This window comes from Plodia interpunctella, chromosome 17 (genome assembly GCF_027563975.2).
Source record: "Plodia interpunctella isolate USDA-ARS_2022_Savannah chromosome 17, ilPloInte3.2, whole genome shotgun sequence".
Taxonomy (NCBI): Eukaryota; Metazoa; Arthropoda; class Insecta; order Lepidoptera; family Pyralidae; genus Plodia; species Plodia interpunctella.
The window spans coordinates 1396571-1424022 of record NC_071310.1 but is presented as its reverse complement, the minus strand read 5'-3'; the positions used below and the strand labels follow the sequence as shown (position 1 = coordinate 1424022).

Here is a 27452-nt window from a genome sequence, read left to right as displayed (position 1 = left end):
TCAAATCATTTATTCAGAAATTAGACATTCACATGCACTTTTTCACGTCAATTTTATATTAAATAGTTATTTCTCACAAGCTACAAACTACTGGCATTTCGGAACGATCACTGCTGAGAAGAAGAAACTCATTTGAACAGTGTTGGTCCCTATCATGCCAGAAGTGTATAATGGTAAGCCCACCATTATACATTTTTTTTTCTAATAATATTATAAAAGTACATAATGTACATAGTTAAAAAGTATATTAAAACAGGTTATGATTGTGATCCGAGAGCTGATTAAAATATATATATATATGAGAAATAAGATATAGAATTCTAGATACGCCCATGTGCTATCTAGATTTCTGTCAATCAATGTCGTCCCTATATCCTGCACTGAACTGCACTACAACTATCTTAATAGACCTGTCAAACTGATTGGACGACCTAGAAAAAAAAACTCCACGAGATTGGATCAAAGAATTATTAGATTTTTTTATCCTAACCCAATCACAGTTAAAAAATTGGCATGCAATTTCACCCGTTCGATTTTGATTCGATAGCGCCTTTGAGCAATTTGAAAAATGTGGAATGGACATATTGACATCTAGGTATTTTCTATTTTTATATATTCAAGAGGTTTTTTACCAATACTGGCTGTACCTTATGTGGTAAAATGTTTTTTTTTTTTTTTCTTATATGATTTTTTATGTGAGATTTTATTCTAGTATTTTGTCTTATTTTATTTGTCGCGGATAAAAAAAAGATTATATCAAAACAAAGTTTCAACATTACTTGACAAGAGTTTTAGAAAATAGAATACAAGAAAAAGCACAGGAGATATGTTCCAGCGCCCCATTTTTCTAGAAATAAAATCAAGTAAAAAATCTCGCTCTTTTTCTCTCTCTAATACATCAGGACAGATGATACTGAGCATTAATGTGACAATCGACTGTCCTAATTGTATTAGCTGGCGCCCCTGTCTCCGCCTACATATCTGACCGTGATTCATCATGCGTGGTAGCATCTGTTTTGTGTCAAATTGCGTCCGAAAACAGGTCACTGAATCATTGAAATCCTATATCCCACTCTCACTAATATTATAAAGGCGAAAATTTGTAAGTATGTTTATTACTTCTTCACACTGGTTACGTGGACTTACCTTGGATTAACAAAGGTACCGAAAGTACGCGATTCCCTTGGAAATTGGTCAAAAAGTCTAATAGCCAATTGTGCTTTATAAAGTAGCTACTATCGTAAGCATTTTTTAAAAATAATTAAGCGGTGTGCATAATTTGTCCTCGACCCGCCACTGTGTTGGCTATGTGTAATATTCACTATTATTTGGAATTTCATATTGTGTAATAATTTCTCTGAAAGCTACCAACTACGGGCATTTCATAACGGCGAATATCTAAAAATAAATTTAAAGATTTATGCACAAATATCGAATTCCCATTAAAGGGCAGGCAAACAGGAAGTGTTTCAGAATAATTACGGTAAAACGCCGCTTACTACCTAACGGTTGAACGAGATATTTTTTCTAACAAAACATGCATTATTCATGATTCGGTATCTGTTTCTTTGTTTTAGATTAATTTTGGTACACGTGTTCAAATTAATATATGCAGTGGAGTCCCAGAAAGTCAATTTACGTACAAAAGTAAAAAAATAGAAGTAAAAAGAACAAGTAAAAGATAGCCTAGCTTCCTCATTGTTAGGCAAAATGATACAATTCATAGTGGATTTAATGTTTGGTGGATTTAAATTGGATTTAAAAGTATATACCTAAACGTAATGTCTTTTGTGGCAGTCATCCTTCTGAGCCACTTCCAAGCATTGATGGTATTGAAACTAGCAGGTCACTTGGGCAAAGTTATTCAAATAAAAACACCAAGTAATTGAGTGAATATTTATCGAAATGTTAATTATTTCGCAGGGCATGGCGAGTGAAAATATTTGCTAGCCTGAAGCAATAGACCCATTTGCAAAGTGGGCGCACTTTTAAACGTCAGCTATTCTGATGATGACGCTAATCCATTGATTTGTAGCTGAAGAATTAATTAATATCTACTTATAGTTGTTGAATAATTGCTGAGTGAGGAATTTATATTGTGTCTATCTATATAGATCGAAAACTTAAAGAAGGCCAACAGATTTTAAAAAAAATGTATGTAACTTTATTGTCAATACCTGTCCACAAATTATTGAAATTAAATTTGGTTTAACACAAGACTGCCATGAATAAATAGACATTTGTTACAATTATAGTAAAACTAGCGACCCGCCCCGGCTTTGCACGGGCAATATAAACAATCCTTTTGTATCACTCTGTCTATTTAATTCAATTAAATTCAAATTATTTATTGCTTTTTACAATGTACAGTAAGTTAATTCAGTACCTTAGTCACCTAGATTATAAAATCTAGGTACACTGTAAAGCCTGTCGGGCATTGCAATTTAAAATACAAATTAGATTAAAATTAAGAAAAATCAATATCCGCATTTAAAATCCGCATCAAATTCCATTGCGTAGTTTTGAAGATCTAAGCACGCATGTTTCATATTATGTAATGATTTACATGATATATTTGCTGCCATACTTATACAAAAGCTTGGGGAATTTACTGTTATGCAATTTTTTATTAGCGTCAAAAATTGCGCACGCTTTTCCAAAGAGGCGCATGGAATCGATATTCTAATTACAATTCGCAAACAATATGCAAGCCTGTTTCAATATCAGCCAATTGGCGAATTTCTAGAAAATTGCGAAAAGTGTCGCACCTGACTTTATTAGCAATGTAGACATGATATTAAAAAGAATTAATTATAATAACAATACATCCATATATATGACTAATCCGCTCCCGCCTGAGCCGGGCACAAAGGGCAGAAAATGGCAAAAAAAATGCTGCTTAATGTCGCCATTCAATGGTCTGACAACTAGGGATGCCGACGACCGTGCGAAGTGGAGACGAAAAAGCAGTAAAGTAGACCCTGGTCTCCGACACTCAACAACCATTCCTTTTTCCACAAATCTCTGTCGAATATAGCCTGTTGGCAACCCCGCAGAAATCAAACTTATTTTTCGAAACTATTGTATAACTCTGAATCTGAATTTGCTTTGACCACCAATGGGCTAAATTCCTCGTCTTTTTCGGCCAGTATGTGCCCAAAAGATTAAATCAGAGAATTTAGGTCAATTTTCGTTCAAGGAAGCGTTAACCTATTTTGGCCCTGACCTTAAACAAAGGAAGTGCTGGGCTGTACCATAGATTACTAAGGCTGTACGCACATTGTCCACCTGTATTGTTATGCATCACAGACAATGGGCTCGAGATCGTTTGCGATATAGTTCCCTTTATCTTTATCTGGCGTGAATTTGTGGGCTAAATTATATAATTTTGTGAAGTAATTCTACCTACTGTGTAATGCCTGACTATGCTGCTCCCGTCTGGCCTTGGCAGAAGGGGCAAAACCAAAAAATGCTGGCTTGACGTCGTCGGCTGGCTAAGGAACCGGGATAACTGAATGAAATCTATCTATTTTTTTATCTAATTTCATACTTTTGTGCACATCTGTTGTATTTCACACTTCTTCAAAATAAAACCTAACATTCATGTAATTCTAGTAAACACTCAGAAAATACAATATCACTCTACCAAACTACTTAAGAAATTATTAATAATTAATAGTAATTACCTATTGCAAACAAAAAAATATTAATTCGGCCATCCCTAAAACAACAATGGGAAGGGAACAATATTACCACTGAATTATTAGATTCTCATTAGAATTCCATACAGCTATAGGGAATTTAATTGCACAAAACAAAGCGCCCAAAAATAGGGCGACAGCGGCGCCGTCGACGGCAGGAAATGAAAACTCGACGGCGAGAGAACTCACAAACAGCAAACGGAATATTTGGCGCGACTGAGATACTTTTTGCGAATTCATTGTGGGGCATAGACTAGTCAAAATTTAATAGAGGATGTTAATTGTTCTTCTTCGCCACATTTAGTTTCAGACCGTAGTTCTCAAATGAATCCCTTCATACGTTCGTGCTCGCACCAGACTCCTTCTGTCTGCATCCATCAGCGTACGAGCGGCATAAAATTTAATACAGAATGTTAATTTAAACGGTCGATAGGTCGATTAATTTTGATCACAAAAATCATGTAATCGGTCAACTAATATAGCTAATTGGTCTGCAAATATTTCTAAGTGACTGCAATTTTTATAATTCCGAACAGCTGTCTAAATTTTTTTTAACTCGATTTTATCTATTTTATTTTTTGAAAAATATTAGTGTGAAAAAAAAACATTAGGGTATTCATAAAATTATTGGTAAAAAGACTTTTCATACTAACTTATCAGATAATGGCATATTTAAAAAACTATTATAAAAGATGTCATTTTATAGTTTTTTAAATATGCCATTATTAACACTTCCATACTGTTGACAACGGCTAAATAGGCTTGTTCTAAACCATTATGTGGATATTGTATTAACAAAAAAATGATTTGATTTGATTTGAATTTTCACTTAATGAATTAGATTTTTTAACACAATTAAAAAAAATCTTTTCTGTATTCTTTGTATTATACCTACTTTATTTTATCACCCAAATTTGCTGTGACAGCCTGTATGTGCGAACAGAATACGTCTCTAGAAGCGACACTTATACTAGTGTTGAGCGGAGAGCTCTCAACGGAGGATAGCTCGAGAGCTAAACCTTACACATATTTTAGGGTGTTGAATTTGAAGACATGGAGACTTCAATATAGCAGTAAACGCTCAAAGTTTGTTTTTAACTCACAAGTGTATAGTTAATCATAGTGGCGTAGCTATCGTGGGCTAGACGATGCTGTGCTCAGGGGCTCCTTAGTTAGTATTAAAATGGAAAATTAAAAAAAATATCTCTCACGAAATTTCTAAACTTTTAAAACAAACATTCAATTATGTTTACTTTCTAGTCCTGAGACATGGTATGTTCGTGCAAACACGACCTCCACACAACTTTATAGCCACGCGACGTTGAACAATTCATATATTTTGGGTTGGTTTAATCGCACTAATAAAAAAAAAACTGTAAGCAATTTGATTAAAACTAACGTGAAACACAAAAAATTTTAACAAAAATATGGGTCACGCACTTGTGATTAACGACGGTTAAAAGACGATTCGACTATCACACGTAAATGACTGCATTTTCATTATCAAAACCCAAATACATGATGTTAAAAAACAAAGAATATTAGCGACATCTATTTACAACCTTAGTAAAAAATATAATTGAATTATTGTGCATAATTCCGAAACTAACATTCAACACTTTATGAGCTAGTGCAAATAAAGATCATTCTGGTTCTAATTTAAATTCAATTTCAACCCTATACGCTCCGCTGGCAAGATCCGTTATCCACAGCTTAAAATAATCAGTCTGATGAGGACTATAACTGTCACTGGGATTAAAATACGCCGAGACGAAAGTTCGTTAATTTTGAGAAGCTCCAGCTGTATTTTGATAGTCGCGGCCAAAGAATATTAATTTTCCTGGTTGATTATTTGGGAGAAGATGGAACATTTCATGTTATTCGTTTTTGATATAAGCTAACTCTGACTTCCAGACTATAGATGGGTGGATGGCTCAGTATCCACGCTTCTTCCCAAACGGTAAAAAGGTTTGTGCGCGATAGCCACGCCCCATTGCTCAGTCGCACTCCGTCGTTTTGACGTCCGTCGACAGATGACGCAGTGTAACCACAGATATATGAACATATGAACATTGAATTCAAATCCAAATTTCTTTATTCAATTTAGGATGATATACATCACTCATTGATGTCAAAATAAGTACTTAAACTAATTCTACCGCCGAGTATAGAAGCGGTGCTACCGCCTTTTCTCCAAAGACGTCAATTGAAGAATGTTCTTATATAGGTGAGTACAACGAAGAAATATTATACTATGAAATTTCAACCATAGAGAACAATGGAGCAACAACATGAATGGAGCCGCAACGCATGGCTTGGCTCATATTTGAAAAGAAACTATTAAATACTAAATAAATATTTGACTACAACTAAAAGAAAAAATTGAAGCGGGCGGTGACGTTATAATGTTTAAGACGCCCGTCTGTGGATCGAAAGGTCCCAGTTTCGAATCCTACTCATGCCACATGAGTTTGTATACCAATCTGACTCATGTATAGTAGTTTTAATCCATCACCACTTGCTTCCGTTGAAAGAAAACATCGTGAGGAAACCTACACACTGGTTGATTGTTAACTTGTGTGTGAAATTAAGAAGGCATTGGCAAACCACTCTATTACTAATGTCAAGAAAATTGTCGTGTGTGTTTAATTGACCACGACCCTCAGCTATGAGGAATACGACTATGAAGAAAAAGAAAAGAAAAAAAAATTAAACTAATTAAAAATACCAAACTATTTAAAAAATATAATAATAATAATATTAGACTAATCTCGAAAAACGGTCTAGACCTATGCATTAATTATTGAAGATTTTCGAGATCTTCATGGAAGAATTCCTATTATATCCGACCGATCTGTGATGAACTCTAATCTTTGCCAAGTGATTCCAGCCACGGGCTCAGGCAGCAAAGTGTCCACATTACTCTTTAAGTAAGCCGTGAGGGTAAGTGCTCGAATTCGCTATTCAGCAAATAAAAGAGCCATTCTCTTGGATCTGACCGAGTAATGGAAAAACAGACGAGGCGCGCCGCTGAAGATTGGGAATCAAGACAATTTAAATAGAAAAAATATGAATTGAAGTCCTACTAGACTAGTACCTACCTATATATACTATTATTATAAAGAGGTAAGCGTTTGTGAGTTTGTATGTTTGAGGCGGGTAATCTCCGAAACTACCGAACCGAAATCAAAAATTCTTTCACCATTAGAAATGTATATTATCCAAGATTGCTATAGGTTATATTTTATCTCAAAATTCCCACGGGAGCGAAACCCCGGGCAACATCTAGTGTATAATATTTAGGTTTGTTGTATCTTTTTTTTTGTACATTTATCTTTCGCGGGTCCACTGGAAGAAATTTCTATACAAATAAGTAGTACCTTTGTACATAATTTCCTATTTGAAAGTTACATGTTGTGTACAGTCAACAGAACATCAAGTTACATTACATGAATCTTTATGGACCATAAATTATGGTGCGCTAATAGCGGCGAGTTTGCACTGAGTTTGGGTAGGTTGATATGTTGTTGACTGTACATAAATAAATAAATAGACGTGATTATAAACACCTCCTCCTCCTTAGGTATTCCCCATGGCTAAGGAACGTGGTTAAGAGTGGAATGAAACACACATAACGACTTTCTTGGCAATTATTAATGGAGTGGTTTGCCACTGCCTTTGCCATATCACTAATTTCAAAAAAATATCCATCAATAAGGAAGTGTTTATTACGTCATATCACCATCATATGTCCACCGGATGGCGGTTCAATGTGTCTGCAAATTCAAGCAATTCCACCACTGAATTGTGTGCAATATGTATCATTGCGGCGAAAATTTACGTCACCTGAACAATCTTATTATTGTTGATGCAAATAAAGTTCTTGTCTATATGATATACATATTATATCTATCCATATCGACTACCAGTACATATTGTATATATATATATATATACAATATAACATATATGAACTAGCTGTTTCTCACAGCTCCACCCATGGCAGCCATGTCTATTCCGAACTTGATTTAAATCTTCACTGGTTTGAAGTAAAATAGACAGAATTTCGCATTTATAAAGTCAATATTAATTTGAAGGCGTAACCCTAGCAGTTGGGACATCATTATACGTAAATGATTAAGAATTTTGAAAGGAAACTCTAAATTGATCCGAAGCTCCAAGTTTAGTTGGTCCCGCTGGTCTCAGTCGAGTGTTCGCCGGAGATAAATGTAACTAGTCGTTTAATTTGTATTATTTATTCAAGTATTAACAATTATTCGGTCAAGACTCGTACTCGGCGGCATCGCCGGGGGAATGGATTCACTGCAATGAACGTCGGTAGCTTACTTCTCTGATATTTAAAAAAAAATGCTACACTAGGGATATGTACGAAAAACATATACAAATCAGGGCAATATATTTAACTCTCTCTCTCTCTCTCTCTCTCTCTCTCAAACACACATTTGACCGTTTTTCCGGTTTCTATATTTAATCTGTATTCGATTTATGTGAAAACAATAAAATATTACAATTATGAAAGCAATCAATGCTTAAGCCCTAAGCCAATGTATGTATGTACAATCAATAATTATGGTGGACCCGTGATGGAATTCTTTTTTTTCAAGTTTATTTATTTATGTACACAACATAACAGTGTAAATATAAAACTTACAAATAATAATAATAATAACTAAACTAACTAAATATAAAGATTGAGCTAGCCCCAAAGTAAGTTCTATGGGATACTAACTCAACAATACAACAGTACTATATAGGAAACTAAAGGTTATTTCTGTAAAAAATCTTCCAGATGCTTTTATTACAATGTTTCTTTTCTGTCTGTCCTTGTACCAAATTTCATAACATATTTCTAGTAGATTTTGCGAGAAAGAGTAACAAACAACACATACATCCTCAGAAACTTTCGCATTTATAACATTAGTAGAATTCTTATTCTCCGAGTATTTCGACTCGCAAAAAAGAAGCAGAAACAAAGCTTTTACTAGCACCCAAACCCACTTGTGATAACGATTACACTACAGAACAAAAGTACCTTAATTCACTCTTTGATTTAACCTCTGATTTCACTTAGCCACTCATAAACATTATTGTGAGGAGTCGATTAGTAGGGGGGGGGGGTGTGATCGTATCGCACGGGGGGAGAAAAAAGGGCAAACGCGAATCCTGTGTTTGTTTGTGCGTCAGGGTGGTCTTCGTATAGAATAGAGCCTTTTTGAGGTCAGCGCACACCCATGCCTATTTAATTTTTTGGTCAAAATTTCAAATACAAGACTGCAAATTGAGTAGCTCGCAGAGCGTTTCGACCGCTGCGGCTGCGCAGTCATTACGATCCACAGAACGTTTTAAATGGTCTGTGTTACGATCCGACAATTTTCTTGAGCAAGATATCATTTTCAGAATCATTTATTCATAAAATTTACATTACCACATGCAGTACAGATTAATTATTTCAAAGTCTTATAGTAAAACTAATTCTTGTCTTTGCTAAAATTTGAAAAATTGTTGTAATGATAAATGAAACGCTCCGAGAAGAACCCAGGTACGAAATGGAACGAAAAACTCCATCGCTCTTCTGAGGTAACAACTACGCTGTGTGATGAAGAACTCACGCTTTTTAGGCAGCCTTCGTATTCGTGACATAGCGGACAAACTCCTTGACAAGTGTCGCCTTCGGTGGTACGATCACGTCTAGCGTAAACCAGCAAAATTACGAAGTGAACAAACGTGTGGCTATGCCGCCTCCGCTTCGTCCTGGTTTCTACCAGACAAACCAAAAGAAAAACTAAAAATGTGAGCTTGATTTCTACAAGAATGATATGAGTAAAATACCAATGGTCTGAGAACTAACGATGCTGAATACCGTACGAAATGAAGTGGCTAAAGTGCGAAAGCAAAACCTTGCGATTTCATTTTTTTGTTGTCATGTATAAATTTATGCTCTCGGCGCTTGTGTACACCAATCCTAGGCGAATAGATTTTTATATAGCAGCGCGAAGTGGCAGGCCGTGTACCTAGTAATGTACAATTAATGGAACACTCGAGGCTGCAGCTAAATAAGATTGGCTACGGCCATATTAAGCCCGGGAACAATATACTCGTTTCTTGCCAGGTACCTAATATTTTAAGAAAATCTCCGGTTGATATCTTTGTTGACCTAAATTTGATAAAATCCTGTGAAAAGAACGCCCAATGAAACTCAATTTATATTATACATAGTTCGCATAATAGAAGAAGCGAAAAGTATTGAATGTTACAATGTTTTCGTATCGAAAAGAAAAATATTGATTGTTACGAAATAAATTTTGTGAAAACTTAATGTTTTAAGTGTAAAATATCACTATATTCACATTCATAATTTAATAAAGTAAATTGAAATTACAACTAGAATATACAAGATACACGTTATTTAATTGTTAACCCAGACTAAAGACATTTTATCTGATGTATGTCCATCTACCGTCTATATGTAGGTATGTCCGACTCAAGAATAGTAAACTGCTAAACATCTGCTAAATTTGACAACCTCGGTGGCGGTGGCAGTGGTAAAGTTCTTGCCGAGAAATGAACCGAGAGGTCCCGGGTTCGATCCCCGGTCGGATCATGATGGAAAATGATGTGTGAGTGGAATGAGGGTCTTGGATGTTTATCTATACATGTATTGGTTATAAAATATGGTATCGTTGAGTTAGTGTCATAACACAAGTCTCGAACTTACTTTGGAGCTATCTCAATCTGTGTGATTTGTCCTAATATATTTATTTATTTATTTTATTTAAATATGTAAATGCTAAAGACAAATCACTAAAAACAATAAAAATATAACCCATAATGTAATATAGCATACCTACCGTATATTATGGCATAATTATTTTTAAGTTTATGTAGTCAATTACTTATTTTTCAGTTTCACAACAAGATTACGAGATTCTATACCTAAAGATGGATTGGAACAATACTTTAGCTTCTTATTCCCGAATTCATAAAACTCCTCTTATTTGGTTAGAATTAGACAATTTTGGCCACCCAATCAATATCCTGCTGACAGCGCGATCTCCACGGCCGATTCGGTTCGCAGAGTAAGCTCTTATATCAGCTTGTTATTGAAAGAAATACTTTTTAAAAGGTTGGCATTGTACCCTAAAAAATATGAATAGCGTTTTTCCTAAGTATATAAAGAGATATACGTATGGCCGGAGCGGTTAGTTTCCTTACGGTTCGTAAGGATATATAATATTGTAATATTATTGTAGTGATGATCACTCAGTCAGTGATAGTTAGTACCAACAATAAACAAAATAATATGCTATATTAAAATTCATGTCATTTAATCATGTCAGGTATTCACAGACTCAGAGAAGTAAGAAGTCAGAAAAGTAAATTTGAGCTTCCGATATAAATTATTAGTTATGAGAAATGAAAGATTAAAGAATAAAATTCACGTAAAATAGTAAAATATTGGAAAAGAAAATTCGTTTTAATAATAGTCTAATTATTAAGTCAGTTTAAAAAAAATCACTGTGAACTTAAATAACTATTTTATTTCTCTAATTATATCTGCTGCAGCACACAATAAAACCGTCCAAATTATTCTACTAAACCGTTATATATTTTTTAGGCAGGCAACACTGGTTGGAATGTCAGCATACGTGAAAACCCTCGCGAAGCCGAACTTCTAATTGCATAAATATAGCCCACGCACGTATGTGGACGCGTGTCGGAATTCGCAAGGTTGCCATAGTAAAATGGTAGTTTTTACAACGGACAAATTAACAAACTTTACAAAAAAAAAATAATATATCGAATTGAAAACCAACTTAAACAATTTCACGTGTAAGTAATTCAAGAAAGTAAAGATTTGATTTTTAGCGTGTCTGTAGTCTTTCTGGACTAAATAAAAACTGGATAAAACCTTATGGATAAAATAAAGATAGAAGAATACAACTAGAAGACGTTCTCAAGGATGTCCCAGAGACAATATTTTAAGAATCAATTTCACACCGGGATCGCGTGCCCGCAGGAAGCGAGCCATTCGACCGAAAGTTATTGCTCATGCTCAAAGTAAGGCTTTAAATAAAACGTTGAGCATTTTATTATATTATATGTTTAACTAATATTACACTAGGTAAACCAAAGTCGCCCTTCGCGTCTGTCTGTTTTTTTTAGCTTTCTTTTTCAAACCACGCACCCCATTTTGATGCTGTCTTTACTGTTATTTATACAATTTATTCTTGAAGTGACCCCGTGTGATGTCGAGCTAGGTCGCTAGTTCTAATATAAATCTTTATTTTTTAATATACTTACACATAAGGTAGCTACTATTGAGAGAACTTAAAATGAATCTGAACGACAATGTAGGATTAGCAGAAACCTTTTTGACTACTCTAAAGTCATTTCGAGCAAAAAAATTATACGAACTTCTATTATAACCTCAGTAATCACTAACTGTTATAGGATATCTATATAGATATAATCCCTGTATGAAATACCTATATTAAGATACAGATTAGATAGAAGTTGTCTAAGATTCAGATTGATTCACAATTTGAATGGTGAAATTTAAAAATATATTAATTCAAAATAAAACATATCTCACCAGCCTGTCCTTCTATTATAGTCACGTTTTAATTTTATTTTTTAAAATTAGTTATTACATTTAAACGTGGAATTTAAATCCAGATAAGGGCAGTTTGCACGATCGCGCGATAATTCTGCAAACCGCAGTGTGTACGTGGGCAGACGGGTACAAATTATGTGGCTCGACGGGGCTACCAACCGTTATCGAATGGTTTTGGGGATATGCCTTTATAATACGTACATTAAATGTATATGTATATGAAGAACAAGTAGGCCGATTAAGTGCAAAATGTGTGTGATGACTGGCTGACGAATTATGATGAACAAATCAAAGATTGTCAAACGATTTGAGGGTATCATACAAAAACTATTCTCTCAATCTTACTTCCGGTGAAGGAAAACATCGTGAGGGTTCACTAGCGTTCATCCGACTACCTACCGCTAGATGGCAGGGTAGGTAGTCGTAAAAGTCAGATGTCAGATACCTTTAGGCGACTTGAATACAATCTGTCATTATATACACACTCGATATGATGATGATGATCACTGTATTTGACAGAAGCCAATTGTCATTTGGATCCTTCGATCGCGAACAGTAAGTAAATAAATCTAGTTTTCTATCAGACCATGTATAGTTAAATTCTCCTGGGGACAAAGTCTCACCGAAGTTAGTGAGAATTAAATTCCAAAACTCTTCGTTGGGACTCCAGTAAAAGGTTTACGACCCTGGATGCACCTATTTGGGAGGCACAGATAACTTTTACGATTGTCTCTGAATCTTCTCAAGTGTGATTTATGGTCAGATAAAGATTGTATGAGGTTTGATTTATATACGATAATGAAATTATAACACTACTAGCTGCGCCCCGAAGCTTCGCTGCCGTGGGAATTTCGGGATAAAAAGTACCCTATGTGTTATTCCAACTTATCGGACACCTAATGTAGATTAAATACTATCACAGAACTCATACATATGCCGATGTGAACATTGCGTAGTTTATATGAGTTATTTAATTTACCGCAATGAAAAATCAACAATGTACACCGAATCCATCAAAGTTTGGCTAACTGGCATAAAATAAACGGACAGTATTCGACATTTGAAAACATTGTATTTATAAAAATATATTGATTCACGGTTTATAGACGACAAAATCGAACAAAGGCGAACGCTCGCGGGCAACAAGTTGGACACGTTCGGTCTGTCCGATACAGGATTTGTAAAAACATATTTATATTTAAATAGTTATATATGTTTATTTACCTACTAGTCGCGGGTAAACGACTTTGTCAGCGTAGAATAGTTAGTTCTCACAGGATGATTATATTTTTTGGTATAACAATTATACAATACAAGTATAGATCTTAATTTAAGATCTGAAAAATCCTTTAGTCTTTAACTACACGCATAGCTACTAAATTTCATAAAATCGGTCCAGCGGTTTAGCCGTGAAAGCGGAACAACATCATTTTCATACAAGCTTTTACCCACTGAATTTTCAAAAAAAAAAGTAGCCTATGTTTGATCGTAGTTCTTTAACTACATGCATCCAAACTTCATCAAAATCGATCCAGGGGGGTATAGCCGTAAAACAGACAGACAGACTTTCGCATTTATAATATTAGTATGGATAGTATCTTCTTGTAAGAAACTCTTGCGCTGCTTGTAACTCTCTCATCTGAGCGTTTTCTCCCTCAGAGTCAGTCCAGGGTTCGGTTTTCTACGTTTTCAGCACACCTTATTTCCTTTTTACTTTGGGGCTAACTCAATCTGTGTGATTTGTCCCTATATATTTATTTTCATTTATTCCTTCTGCTAGGGCCAGGCAGTGTCATAAAAACATCGTGAGGAAATCTTCATCCTGTGGTTAAGTTCATTAATTCATGAATACGTGGAATATGGCTTTAAGAAGAGGTGTAATCGGATTATTAACATCTGGTGCGGAACAATCGCTATTCTATACTATCAATACGCTCTAATTTAACACTATCGATAATTAAGATCGATTGACCTGCGAAGTAAACAATAGAACCAAATGGTTTAACATTGGCGCCTTCCTTCACAAAACTTGCTCCTTTGAATAATATATTACTAAGTAATACATCATATGTTATGAATACGTCAGTAGGAAGCGGTTGGCCGCCATTTAGTGTAACAATGATTTGGTCTAGATAACTAATGATAGCAAAAAAGATACTTTTTCACACGTGGTCGATTCCATGAGATCTCATAGTGAATAAAACATTTTGTGGCTCAATTTGGGAGCTCAAGAAGATAATGCTGACGTTACACGACACGATTAAGTACTCCGTCAGTCAACAGAGGTTTTCATATCACTTCTCACTATCAAGTCGCCTCGAAGTGAATCGCAGCGAACCAATCACATTGCACGCGGTGTATTTGTCGTTGCGTCACAATGGCGCACTATGATTGGTTAGCTGCTTCTCACTGCGAATCGACTCGTTAGTGAAAGGTGAATAGCAAAATCACACTACACTGATGTCCACTTCTTAAAAAACAAATCAGCACAAACTTGATTTCTAATTTTATTAGTAGAATAAGTATTAAAAAGACATTAGGTATCTAACTATAATACCTAGGTAACAACATTTTGGTCAATAAGAGAATTTTAAGTGGAAGCTAAATAAACGTATACTGCAATAAATATATAATACATATAAATATTTATATTCACAATTTAAATGAATATTACTTAGAAAAGTCCAGAATTTCTGTATAAAATTATTTTAGTAATTCAAAATTATTTACATACAAAGTGGTCGTAGTCGTAGTCGAAGTGAATTTTAAAATAAATGTATATTTTGCGAGTTGAAGTCCCAGCTTGACGGTCAAAGGTGACTGTTTCTCAAGCAAAACATGAATTATTCATATGGAAACTCAAATTAAATGTAAAAATGATGTGAAATAATGTTTCAGGTTAGGAAAATCACGTACTTTTTCCACACAATTCATGGTGTGGATAGCACCTTCCTATTATTATATATTTTTTAATAACAGTTGTCGGAGAGATTTTCATTCAATATATGACAACAAATCACGTCCGTGCAGTAAACTGTTCAGGAGTTCCCACATTTGGAGCCGTTCCTTGGTGCACCATCACATCATGCTTATTACAATAATACATTGTGATACATACTAGACGTGTGTACTAAAAATTTCAGCTCAATTGGTTGAACAAATCTTCTGCAAACTTGAGTTGCGAGATTCCACTCGAGACATGTACATTGCAAGTTAAATAAACGTTTGTAAAAAACAGAAGAAGTTTTAGCCATTTCGATATTTCGCCTAACATTTTTTTATTACCGTCTTCGTTCGGGTAAAACTTAATAAATTATACCCCTAAACCTTCCTCAGGTATCACTCTATCTATTGGTGAAAACGTATGACAATCCGTGCAGTAGTTTTTGAGTTTATCGCGAACAGAGAGACGGGGTAAAGGACTTTGTAAGGATAAGGATTTATAGATTATTTATTTATTTAAACTTAATTGTACAAAATACAACTTGTGAAGAACAAAAAGGTGGACTTAATGCTAAAAGCATTATCTAATAGTCAAACATTGGTTGATACTCGTACAGAGAATGCTATGTGGGGAAAATTATTAGTTTTTTTTAAAGCCAGAAAATCAGAATGTCCGTCGCCGTATTCGAAACCACACCGAGGCTCAGTACAAAAAGCCTATTCTGAACAAAATGCCGCTTGCCAATCAGGATAAAAGCCCGTTTTAATAATCCACCGTTCTAACACTGATTTGCTCATGGTTCCGTATGATTTGTTAACAATTCTCTTTATATTGAAGTCGAGAATATTACGAACTAGTTATACAAACAAATGTAAAATATGACTAAGTTACACGCGCTATTTGTAATTAATTAATTGTAACACGTGGTTAGCGAATAAATAATAATAATATTAATAATAATAATACTTTGAACTATATTGGAATTGAATAAGAAATTAAACCTTCACAGACACGTTTACTCGTCATATTCGAAATTAAAAAATATTTAGCTACAAATTAAAACATTTTTGGAACGACCACTGCTAAGAAGAAATGCTGAAATAAACGAATTTAAATAGTGTTGGTCCCTATCTACTATTCGGACGTATTAACAGTTTTAGTGTTATATAAAATACTAGATGTGCCCTGGGCTTCGCTCCAATGGGAATTTTGAGATTAAATATAGCCTATGGCAATCTTGGATAATGTACCTTTCTTATGGTGAAAGAAATTTTTAAATCGGATTGGTAGTTTCGGAGATTACCCGCCTAAAACATACAAACTCACAAACGCTTACCTCTTTATAATAATAGTATACTCGTATATGTACATTCTATTAAGACTAGTATATTTGTCTTATGACTAAAATAGTTTTCATATTTTTTTTATTCATATGTTTTTTTTTTGTTTTGGTGCTACAAACTTCAGGTCCGAGAAAACGTTGTATGGAAGTCATTAAAATGATTGTTAATGATATTCACATGAAGATAACGTAGTGAATTTGGGCAGAGGTTAGCTATTAATTGTTTATAAAAATAAAATAAAAAAAACAACTGCCCACCTTTACGGAACCCTACCTCACCGATATATTGGCACACCGGCCGGATTAAAAAAAAAGGTAAATTTTACACGGCGAGATTTATTGATAAAAGGATTTGTTTTTCCCTCGTACCGGTTTACAATCACACTATATGGAAAGACAATATATATGACAATGGCGATAATTCTCTATTTCTGATGAAAAATACGGGATAATCACGTGGGATCTCCATCATCACCGTATTTAGGTTGCGTTCGGGGCCGTAGCGCCGCGATAACCTTAAAATGTTGAAGAAGAGGCTGTAATTTTAGAACCGTCTGTCTGCTGACGTTAACCTTCCTTCGGAATGCTAGTTACCTAACTGTTTAGGCAATGTGTTCCACAGTCGCCTCTTCGACATCCACGGTAGGATATAGAGTAATTAAGCACGTGATCATCGACGGAAAAGTCGATTATTACTTTCTAGTATTAAACTTTGCACTAGAATCTCACTATCTAGTGGTTAGAACCGCATGAAAATCCGTGCCGTAGTTTTTTAAGTTTATCGCGAACGGACTTTTGAGGCTTTGAATTTCTCACGTCTAGTCGAGATGGGAATTTTATACAAACTCGTGGCTTTTCTATGCTAACTATATTTTATTCTATGGCGCTAAATTATATTGTTTCGATCGTTGAGCACGGGTTGTGAGGTATTCAAAGGCGGTTCGTAATGACCCCTGACAAGTCAATGTTACTTGTGGCTACGGTAAATAACATTTGTGAAATAAAACACAACTTATTTTGTGATTCATTTAAAATGCTCTTCTTATCTGTTTATTTAAAACCTAAAAGATTTTTAATATTGATATGATAATGACTTACATAATAACTTCGAGACTTGGGTTTTTTACAGCATGTTTTTGATGGTATAAAGATATTACAGAGTAGCGAACGCTGGGTTTCGAAGCTTTGCGGCTGAGGTAGCAACCTTAAAAACGCGCAGATGAGAGAGGATACAAATTATAACTAATTTATAACATGTTACATGGTATAAAACAAAGTCGCTTTCCGCTGTTTATCCCTATGTATGCGTATATCTTTAAGATTACGCAAGAGATTTTGATGCGGGTATTTTTAACAGATAGTGCGATTCCTGAGAAAGGTTTAGCTGTATATTTTATTATGATTTTACCCGAGCCAAGCCGGGACGGGCTACTAGTTATTTTTTCTATTCTAATTTAGCGGTTTTTATCAGAGAGCCAGACATAACATATTAATAACTAATACTTGAATACTATCTAATTGAGCATGTGCTGCAACAAGCTGCGTCGTGCTGCCGACTGTACATAACATATCAAATAGATTAGCAGAAATAATTGGGCAGTGTATCTCAATCCCGGACGTCCTCCGTCAATTACGCGACGTCGTCTCGATCAAATTAGCTCAGATTCAATGCGGCCTGTGATGATGTTCTGAATTATTGCAGGACGTCTCAGGTTATAAGATCTAGATTGTAATACTGCAGTGTTGTATTACTAGCTTTTGCCCGCGGCCTTGTCCGCGTGAATTTCCCGCGGGGAGACAAGTTCTTCTTCTGAAATAAACCTTTCATTTCAGAAAAAGAACTGTTCTCGTCCTTCTCTGTAGTTCAAACTACATGTATGCAAAATTTAAAAAAAATATATATTATACAGATAAAGCGTCAAGAGGTAACAAAATTACTTTCGCATTTATAGTATTAGTTAGGATGTCGGTACGAATTTTCAGCCACGTCATTTTCATTCATCGGGCCGTAGTCTACATACTGCTCGAGTGCTGAATTCATTCAAATCGCCTAAAGGCATCTGACTTGACTTTCGCGACTTCTTTAAGTTCACTAGATATCGGTATATTTAATAAACTTAAGTCGCCTAAATGCATTTGACATGACTTTCACGACTACCTGATATTATAGTGAACTTAAACTGTTAACCAGTGTGCAGGTTTCCTCACGATTTTCCTTCACCGGAGCATGTGGTCCATGAAAACTAGTATACATGTGTTATATTGGTATACAAACTCATATAGCACAAGCCGCGGAGAAATACCATATAAAATACGTTGTATACGTAAGAATATAACAATTAATTAACAAATGTTAATAATTGGTGTCAGACATATCGTTAAAATTATATGTATTTACCTATTCTAGTAATGCTTGCACCATTATTCATGTACCCTCCGGCCCTAAGTATACATATGCTAGGTCAATACATTAGTACAAGCAACGTCTTAAAGTTGCTGACCAACCAACGACCTTAGCGGCCTAGACTGGCCGAACCTGCTCTGCGATGCTACTCTGACTGAAGCTAACTTTAGTGCAACTAATAGAATTTCGTTTGTAATAAAAATAAAGAAATTCCGTTCCTGAGTGCATTGTGCAAAAATAGCGTAACAATCTTGAAGCGGTGGTGGTGATAAAGGCCGTCCGCCTGTTATCTGAAGGTCCTAGATTCGAATCCTAGTCGTTCCAAATGATTTATACCAATCTGTCTCCACTATACATACATAGTAGTTTTCGTAGACGAGATTATTGGGACGAGTATTTATGGTGTGGTATTCTAGAACCATTTGCCACAACAAAAGGGTCGCTACTCTGAAGTGGAAATGGGTTACATATATCCTAGGGAGGACGAAAGATGGAACCGTAATCTACTGGACCGGAGACACTAGACAGGATGTGGAAAGCAGGGCAAACCAGCTGCCCGTTGGAATGACTACATCGCTAAGACATCGTTATGGAGAAGAAGTGCTAAAAACCGCGAAGCTTGGCGTGTATTGGACTTCTCCAATACATGTCATCATAGTGTAAATACAGCTTTTCCATGGCTTTTTATCAATACATTATTTTTATAGGTAAAATTGTCTTATAGCGCATAATTATTGTTTCTTCTATATTAGATACTAGCTGCGCCCCGAAGTTTCGTTTCCGTGTGAATTTCGTGATAAAAAGTATCCTATATGTTATTCCAGTTCATATTCTACCCGTGTACCAAATTTCATAATATTCGGTCCAGTAGATGTTGCGTGAAAGTGTAACAAACATACATACATCATCCTCATCCACATCCTCACAACATTTCGCATTTATAATATTAGCAGGATAGATTTGGCAAGTATGTAAACCAGGCTAATAAAGGTCAACGTCCACAGGGCTAAGCTACAATGTACACACGGGCTTCGGTAGGGTTCCTCATAAATTCACAGAAATCACCCTTTTTGTCAACGGGACATGTTTAGGCTCGGGTCCGTATGATTTATAATTTCAACGACCGTATTGGCCCGTTTTTTTTTATTCCCTTCTAGCAAATCGGCTGTTTCATCATGACTGCTGATATTGGATTGTACGCGCTTTGTATTTATATGGCGGCTACGTAATGTAGACTGATAATTTGTTGTCTTTGTTCGTATTATGTTGCGTTATTTATTTGACAAAATTGGGGTTCGAATTTGGTGTTTTCACAAAGCGGTTTTGTGATTATATTATGAACGGTTAGCTGCGCCTATATCATGCTATTTTGTTAAAATGTGTGGTACGTAATGAGCAGATCTTACATTTATTTTCAAGTTCTACATGTTTAACCATGTTAGTATATATTTTTATCTAAGTTAATTGTGATTCAAATCGATATATATACATATATAAAATATAATCAGCACTCGGATCACAATCATAACCTGTTTTGATATAACTTTTGACTATGTACATTATGTACTTTTATATATTATTAGAAAAAAACATTGTAAAAAACAATAATGGTAAGCCGATCTGGCATGATAGGGACCTACACTGTTCAAATGAGTTTCTTTCGGCATTTCTTCTCAGCAGTGGTCGTTTCGAAATGCCAGTAGTTTGTAGCTTAGGAAAAATAACTATAAATATAAAAATTGACGAGAAAATGTGCCTGTGAAGGTCTAATTTCTGAATAAATTATTTGAATTTGAATTTTGAATTTGATGTCAAAAAAGGATATATAGTTAATTATTGACCGAGCGGGCGAAGCGAGCGAGGTCAACAAATCAACTTGGGGCAAAAATACATTTTTTGTATGTATGTTTGTAACGCGATAACTTTCGAACCGTTGGTCTGATTTTGATGAAATTTAAAAGCTACGTAGAATTTGTCAACATAATTTTTAAATTTGTGAGGAAGCTATGTAGGATTTGTCAAATAAGTTCGTGGTGCAACAAAATCGGTTAAGTCGTTTTTGAAATGTTCACAATTTTGTAAAAAAAAAATATTGTGTTCGCGAGCAACTCGCGGCGAACAACTAGTAATTACTCATTATGATCGGTAATAAAAAGACAATTCTTGGAACGAATCGTTCGTGACTGAATAGTTCATTCGTTCTCATCGTTCAGATATGTTTCATTAAATTGACATATTATGTCGTTGATATGACATATTATGTTATGTTGATATCATAAAAGACAACTTGCTTCCAGTTAAGTAAATTATCGTGAAGATGTCGACTTTCTGATAGATCAGCTAGTTTGGAAAATTGAGAATTCTAATATTTATTTTATACAAACGGCCCGTCCCGGCTTCGTTTGATTAAAACCATACACCTAAACTCTCCTTCCTCTTGTATTACTCTATCTATCTAACAAAACTTACAACAAAATCAGTTGCGTAGTTTTAAAGATCTAAGCATACATAGTCACAGACAGCGGGAAGCGACTTTTTTGTACTATGTAGTGATTTAATACTACACAAAAATCTATTTTTTTTTAGTTTCAGTTCTAAGTATGGAGCCCCCCAAAATTTATTGTTTTTTTTTTTTCTATTTTTGTATAAAATCTTAATGCGGTTCACAGAATATATCTGCTTACCAAGTAACAGTATAGTTCTTATAGTATCGGAAAAAAGTGGGACATACGGACGGACAGACATGCAAAGCACACGACAATGTAAAATTGAGAATAATGCAACGTCAAGCAAAACAAACATTCTTCAAAGAGAAGCCGGCGTAAGTATATTTTTGTTTCAAAAAGTTGTATAATTAATGAAAATAACTACCTTTGACAGACTAAAAATGTTATTTGGGAGGTTCAAACGGTATTCCGATAGAAAAATATTTTCTCTTTGTTTCAAAACCAAATAACATGAAAGATGGTACGGCTTGGGGTCGAACGCAGTTGATTTCAGTCCTCAGAGTAGCTACCTTTCATAGAGCACGAGCGGAAAGCAAAGAACTATAACAAATTACAAACTTGCGTTTTTATACACAGTATAAAGCGCTTCATAAAGTAGATGGCGCTACTTTATAAAGCGTCATTGACTGTTATTTTAACCAAATCCTACGGAAATCGCGTACTTTCGGGACAAAATGTACTCTATGTGTTAATCCAAGTGCAAATGGAGATGAAATATGAAAGAGGACTCTGGGGTACGATGATACATTTTAAATCATGTGGAGTGCAAGATAAAATCAAAATTTTTTGAGATACATTGTATTGTAGTAATTTGAGTTTACATTTCTTTTTTTCGAATGAAACGAATATTTATAAATTTGAATATTATGGATCAAGATTACGGCAGTGTCGCGCCCTATAGTACAGGCGAAATAAGCTATTCTAAGTTTTATCCTAACAGAATTTTAGGGAAAGTAAACAATTACATGTAGAGGCTGATTTTTCCTATATCCTGTATTTTTGTTGTTAGATTTGTGCCATCGGCCCGCTCTCAGAGAGCTGGGTGTATTAAAATCTTAAACGTTATTTGCGTGCAAATATTATGATAAACATGAAAGCAATTTATCATTATTAAATATGAATATACAGTTATGTATTCCTCTATGACTTCTTGAAAAGCTGACACCATACTGTGCGCCGAGCGTTGTTCCAAGTTAAATTAGATCATATTATTATATACTAGAGGCACGTCCCGACTTCGCTCCTCTCGAATTAAAAGTCCACTTCTATTGAAACCAGCATCTAAATCCATTGCATAGTTTTATAGATCTAAGCCTACATACGGACAGACATTCAGCGGGTCGCAACTTAATCTTATACTATGTAGTGATTTTACACAACCGATTTTACGACCAGCCACTTTCCTGACGTCAACCCTCATTGGGAATGTTATTTACCAATCAACTGCCAAGGTTGTGTCTAGTCTCCTCGAGCGACGTGCTGGCTTATCTAGAATAATATAAAAAGGACCACTTGAATAGTCGTATTTCCTAATGGCTGGTCATTACGTGGAATGAAACACACATAACAACTCTCTTGGCGTAGTTAATGGAGTTGTTTGCCTTCTCCATTTCACACACAAGTTAATAATCAACCAGTGTGCAGGTTTCCTCACAATGTTTTCCTTCATCGGAAGCAAGCGGTGGTCGATGAAAACAATACATGAGTCAGATTGGTATCAAACGCATGTGGCACGAGTAGGATTCGAACCTGGAACCTTTCGATCCATAGGCGGGCGTCTTAACCACTACACCACCTTCAACAAGTACCACAAGGGACCACACGCTACAAGTATAAAACAAAACAAAAATAACTTCAACAAGGAACCACACGCTACAAGTATAAAAAGTGATGTATCACATCGAATAAACCAAACCATGTCGCGATGGATTTATTGCAAAGAAGATATCTTCTATCTCACTTGTTGTGATGTCTCGTGTCCGTTTATTCTATGATTATGAATTTTGCTCGCCCCGTGTTACTTTGAGCTGGTCTCTTTGACGTCTCGAAGGGTGTGGTGCCAATGACAATAAATAAACAAGTTTATTTGTTAGACAAATTAAAAAAGCCCCGACTTTCAATATTCGTTTCGCTACAACTTTTTAACGTCTGAAACGATTTTGATCAAACATATGTGAGAACCGCCGCATTAAAATTTGCTATCAAATAAATAAACCGCATCCAAATCGGTTCACCCGTTGATGAGCTACAGTGCCACGTACACAGACAAACAGGTCTTAAAAAAAACTAAAGCGGTCAAACTTATAACACCCCTCTTTTTGCGTCGGGGGTTAAAAACAAATAGGGCCTAATTGCATACTCACTCTTATAATCGCTTATTCAGCAAAACGCAAACCTGAAAAATTTGAATGTTCGTCTGTCATTTCACAACCGGCCGCCAAAACCCTTAAACCATTTTTGAGAATGCTATTATTACCTGTCAGTTGACAAAACTATATATCTCTCAGTGGTCATGTACAACATCCACGAGATTATGAAGTGGATATACTCTATAGCAGTAACCACTTGCCTCGTTATGAACACACATGCAACTACATAATATCATATTGACGACCTCGGTGGCGCAGTGGTCAAGTTCTTGCCACTGAACCGAGAGGTCCCGGGTTCGATCCCCGGTCGGGTCATGATGGAAAATGATCTTTTTCTGATTGGCCTGGGTCTTGGATGTTTATCTATATATGTATTTGTTATAAAATATAGTATCGTTGAGTTAGTATCCTATAACACAAGTCTCGAACTTACTTTGGGGCTAGCTCAATCTGTGTGATTTATCCTAATATATTTATTTATTTATTTATTATTTATTTATATATCTCTAATAAACGCTACGAAATTCTACGAGACTGCTACAACAATTACATAGCTACGTTCGCCTGGTGAAGTGTGGTTCCGCCCTAGAATAGGACCACTCCATATACTCCCGTGCATAAGTGACACACAGCCTAGGCTGATACGTGACAATAGTATTCCATCACATGAAGGAGTCTCTTCCAGTCAACCAGTAAGCGAAAAAAGAATAACAAAAAACATGAAATTCACGCGGGCGGACCGCAGGCAATAGCTAGCAATAAATATTTATTATTTATTATACTACAACGCTCGCACTGACACCCTGAATTTAATCGGGACAGCGCCGTGTCTTTGATTAAATAGTTGAAATGTCTGTTGTTTTCCGTTCCCGCCATTATGCTGACGAGAACAACGGACACTTTCTTCTTTTTATAAATAAACTAGCAGCCAGTCTCGGCTTCGCTCGGGTAAAACCACAGGTGAAACCATAATAAAACTTAGAACTCACCCTATATATATAATCAGATTTAATTACTAATTACCATCAAGATATAATGCAGTAATGCTTGTAATATGGTCCAATATTTATTTTATTTTATCCTTACATAAAAGTACCTTATCCCGTATGATATCCAATAAAAACATGGCTCTTTAGAATTGAAAACCAAACCAGCTCGCTATACATGCAATTTTTTCAGACAACACTATCTAGATATTGACAATGAGAAACTATTTAGTTCTTCCATTTAGTTATGAGGATTTTTCGTTATTTATTTTCATTTGACCACCCTAAAGGTCAAATTTTAAGAAGTCCTGAAACACGCATTTCATTATTTCTGTTGAATTGCATTTATGCCAACTTTCAAAAAACACTTTTTCATACAAACTTTACCCCCAATTTTTACCCCTTTAGGGGTCGAATTTTGAAAATTCCTTTCTTATCTCAGCACTACGTAATAACCTAAAGCTACTGCCCAAATTTCGCGTTTATAGCTTCTATGATTTAGGCTGGACGTTGATTAGTAAAAAAGCTTGTTCTTTTATATACATATTTATATATATATATGTCTATTGATTGACTGCGGTATGCTCACACCAATAAATTCATAGGAGCGTACAAATCTCATTTGTGCTGCGCCGTCGTCCGTCATGTTGACATCCGTCGACGGATCAACGCAGAAGAACGTAGAAATTGTATGAAGTTTCGAAACATAGCAACGCAAGTCAATATCAAAACCTATATACAAAACAACGAAACACGACGGACATACCTACTAATTTCATGGATACAATATACTGCTTCGTGACTTAGATAGATTTTTAAAGTCACTAAGACTTCGCGATCTTAGTGACTTTAAAAATTTTGACGTATGCTGCGACCTAGTGTCAAAGTGGAAAATACTAGTGAATCAAGTGATCAGCCAGTTTGCAGGTTTCCTCACTTATTTTTCTAGACCAAAACCCCCATATGAGTTGTACTATACCATATTTAAGTTTGTGTACCAGTCTGACTCATATCAACAAGCAAATTATTATATACAAAAAGGAGGTTCCCATAACTTGTATTTGGATGAAAAATTTTGTTTACCCAATAAATATTTTTTAATTTTTGTATTTTTATTTTTTTTTAATGACAAACAACTGTTGTGGCGGGAAACCATTACTATCTCAAAAAAAATACATCCATCAAAAGATTTTCTATTTAATCTTTCGTAATAACCATTGGCATCGGAAAATGTTCGCCGAGGAAAATTCCACAAAATAAAATGGATACATATTTAGATAGAACCGATTCATCACTGGAGGCAGTTGAAAGTATCGTTTACTTTGTACATTTTGATTTTATTTTTTGTACATACAAAAGGGTGTTGCATTAATTTACTTTTATGTGTCACTAGCTTTTACCTGCGACTTTTCCCGGAATAAAAAGTAGTCTATTCGAAGGAAATAGGCTACCTTTACCGCTAAGAAGCTGTAATAGATAAAGCGTGAAGAGGTTACTTTCGTATTATTTAATAACATATCACATAACGTTAGTTGACATAATATTAGTTGGGATTTACTTTGTTGTTACGTTACACACGGTGATTATTTTTATTTATACTTTTTGGTAGTAATTTTATTTATTTGCGTATATCTTTATTTTTTATATTTTTACTCAAAGGACCCTTACATTAGCAGACATTTATAAATTCACAGCCAAATGTTCAATGACCCCGGGCTTAAGCCCGGACACAGAAACATACATACAGAAAAAATCTAAAAATAATATATTATTGCATCTTGCACTCTATTAATAGCATCACAGCCCCAAATCCAACAAGTACATTCAAAGATAAGATGATATATTATTTTCAGAATTTTTCTGTTCCAGTTTATGATTCGAGTAAACACAACGAACAGTGTACAAATTGTTGGAGCCGTGCACCCTACATAGTCTGTTCCGCTCGGAGATAGGGTAGACGTGACATTTGTTGTCCCGCCCTAGAATAGAACCACTCCATATTCTCCCGTGGATGTCCTACGAGGCGACTAAGTGATGACAGCTGAGAGGTAACAATAGCAACCCGATGAGGGTTAACGTCAAACAAGCGGCAGTAAAATTGCAGCCGAATCTTCACAATTTTAATGTTTATTTCTCACCCTGACACCAGTCTTCGCGGCATCACAGCCCCGGATTTTGCTTACTTTATTGCATATTTTTTTAGATTCTAGATTTCCTTCCAAACCTCGGTTCCAGTCTGTGATTCCAGTAAAGCTAATGAACAGTGTACTGTGCAATGTAGGTGCCGTGTACCTACATTGTCTGTTCCGCTCTGAGATAGGGCAGACATGCCGATAAGGTGTTATTGTATCTAAGGCGTCGAGGGCCGGCCCTAATTTGCATAGCGCCCGCGCAAAATAAAGAAGCTATAGAAACTATTATTTCATATTAAATATTTTCTATAACTAATACTTTATTTTAGCTAGTTTTTTGCTAGTATATACTAGCAGTCTCTCAGCTTCGCTAGGTAAAAATATAATACCTACCTTGGTACCTAAATATTTTTCAGGAAACACACTACTTAT

At 35.3% G+C, this 27452-nt stretch overlaps 1 protein-coding gene across 1 annotated transcript in view; it reads right to left on the bottom strand.

Moving 5' to 3' along the window:
• The window catches only part of side-VII (sidestep VII), a 296254-nt gene that overhangs the window by 268317 nt on the left and 485 nt on the right, over positions 1–27452 (bottom strand). The gene's annotated exons all lie outside the window — the stretch shown is intronic.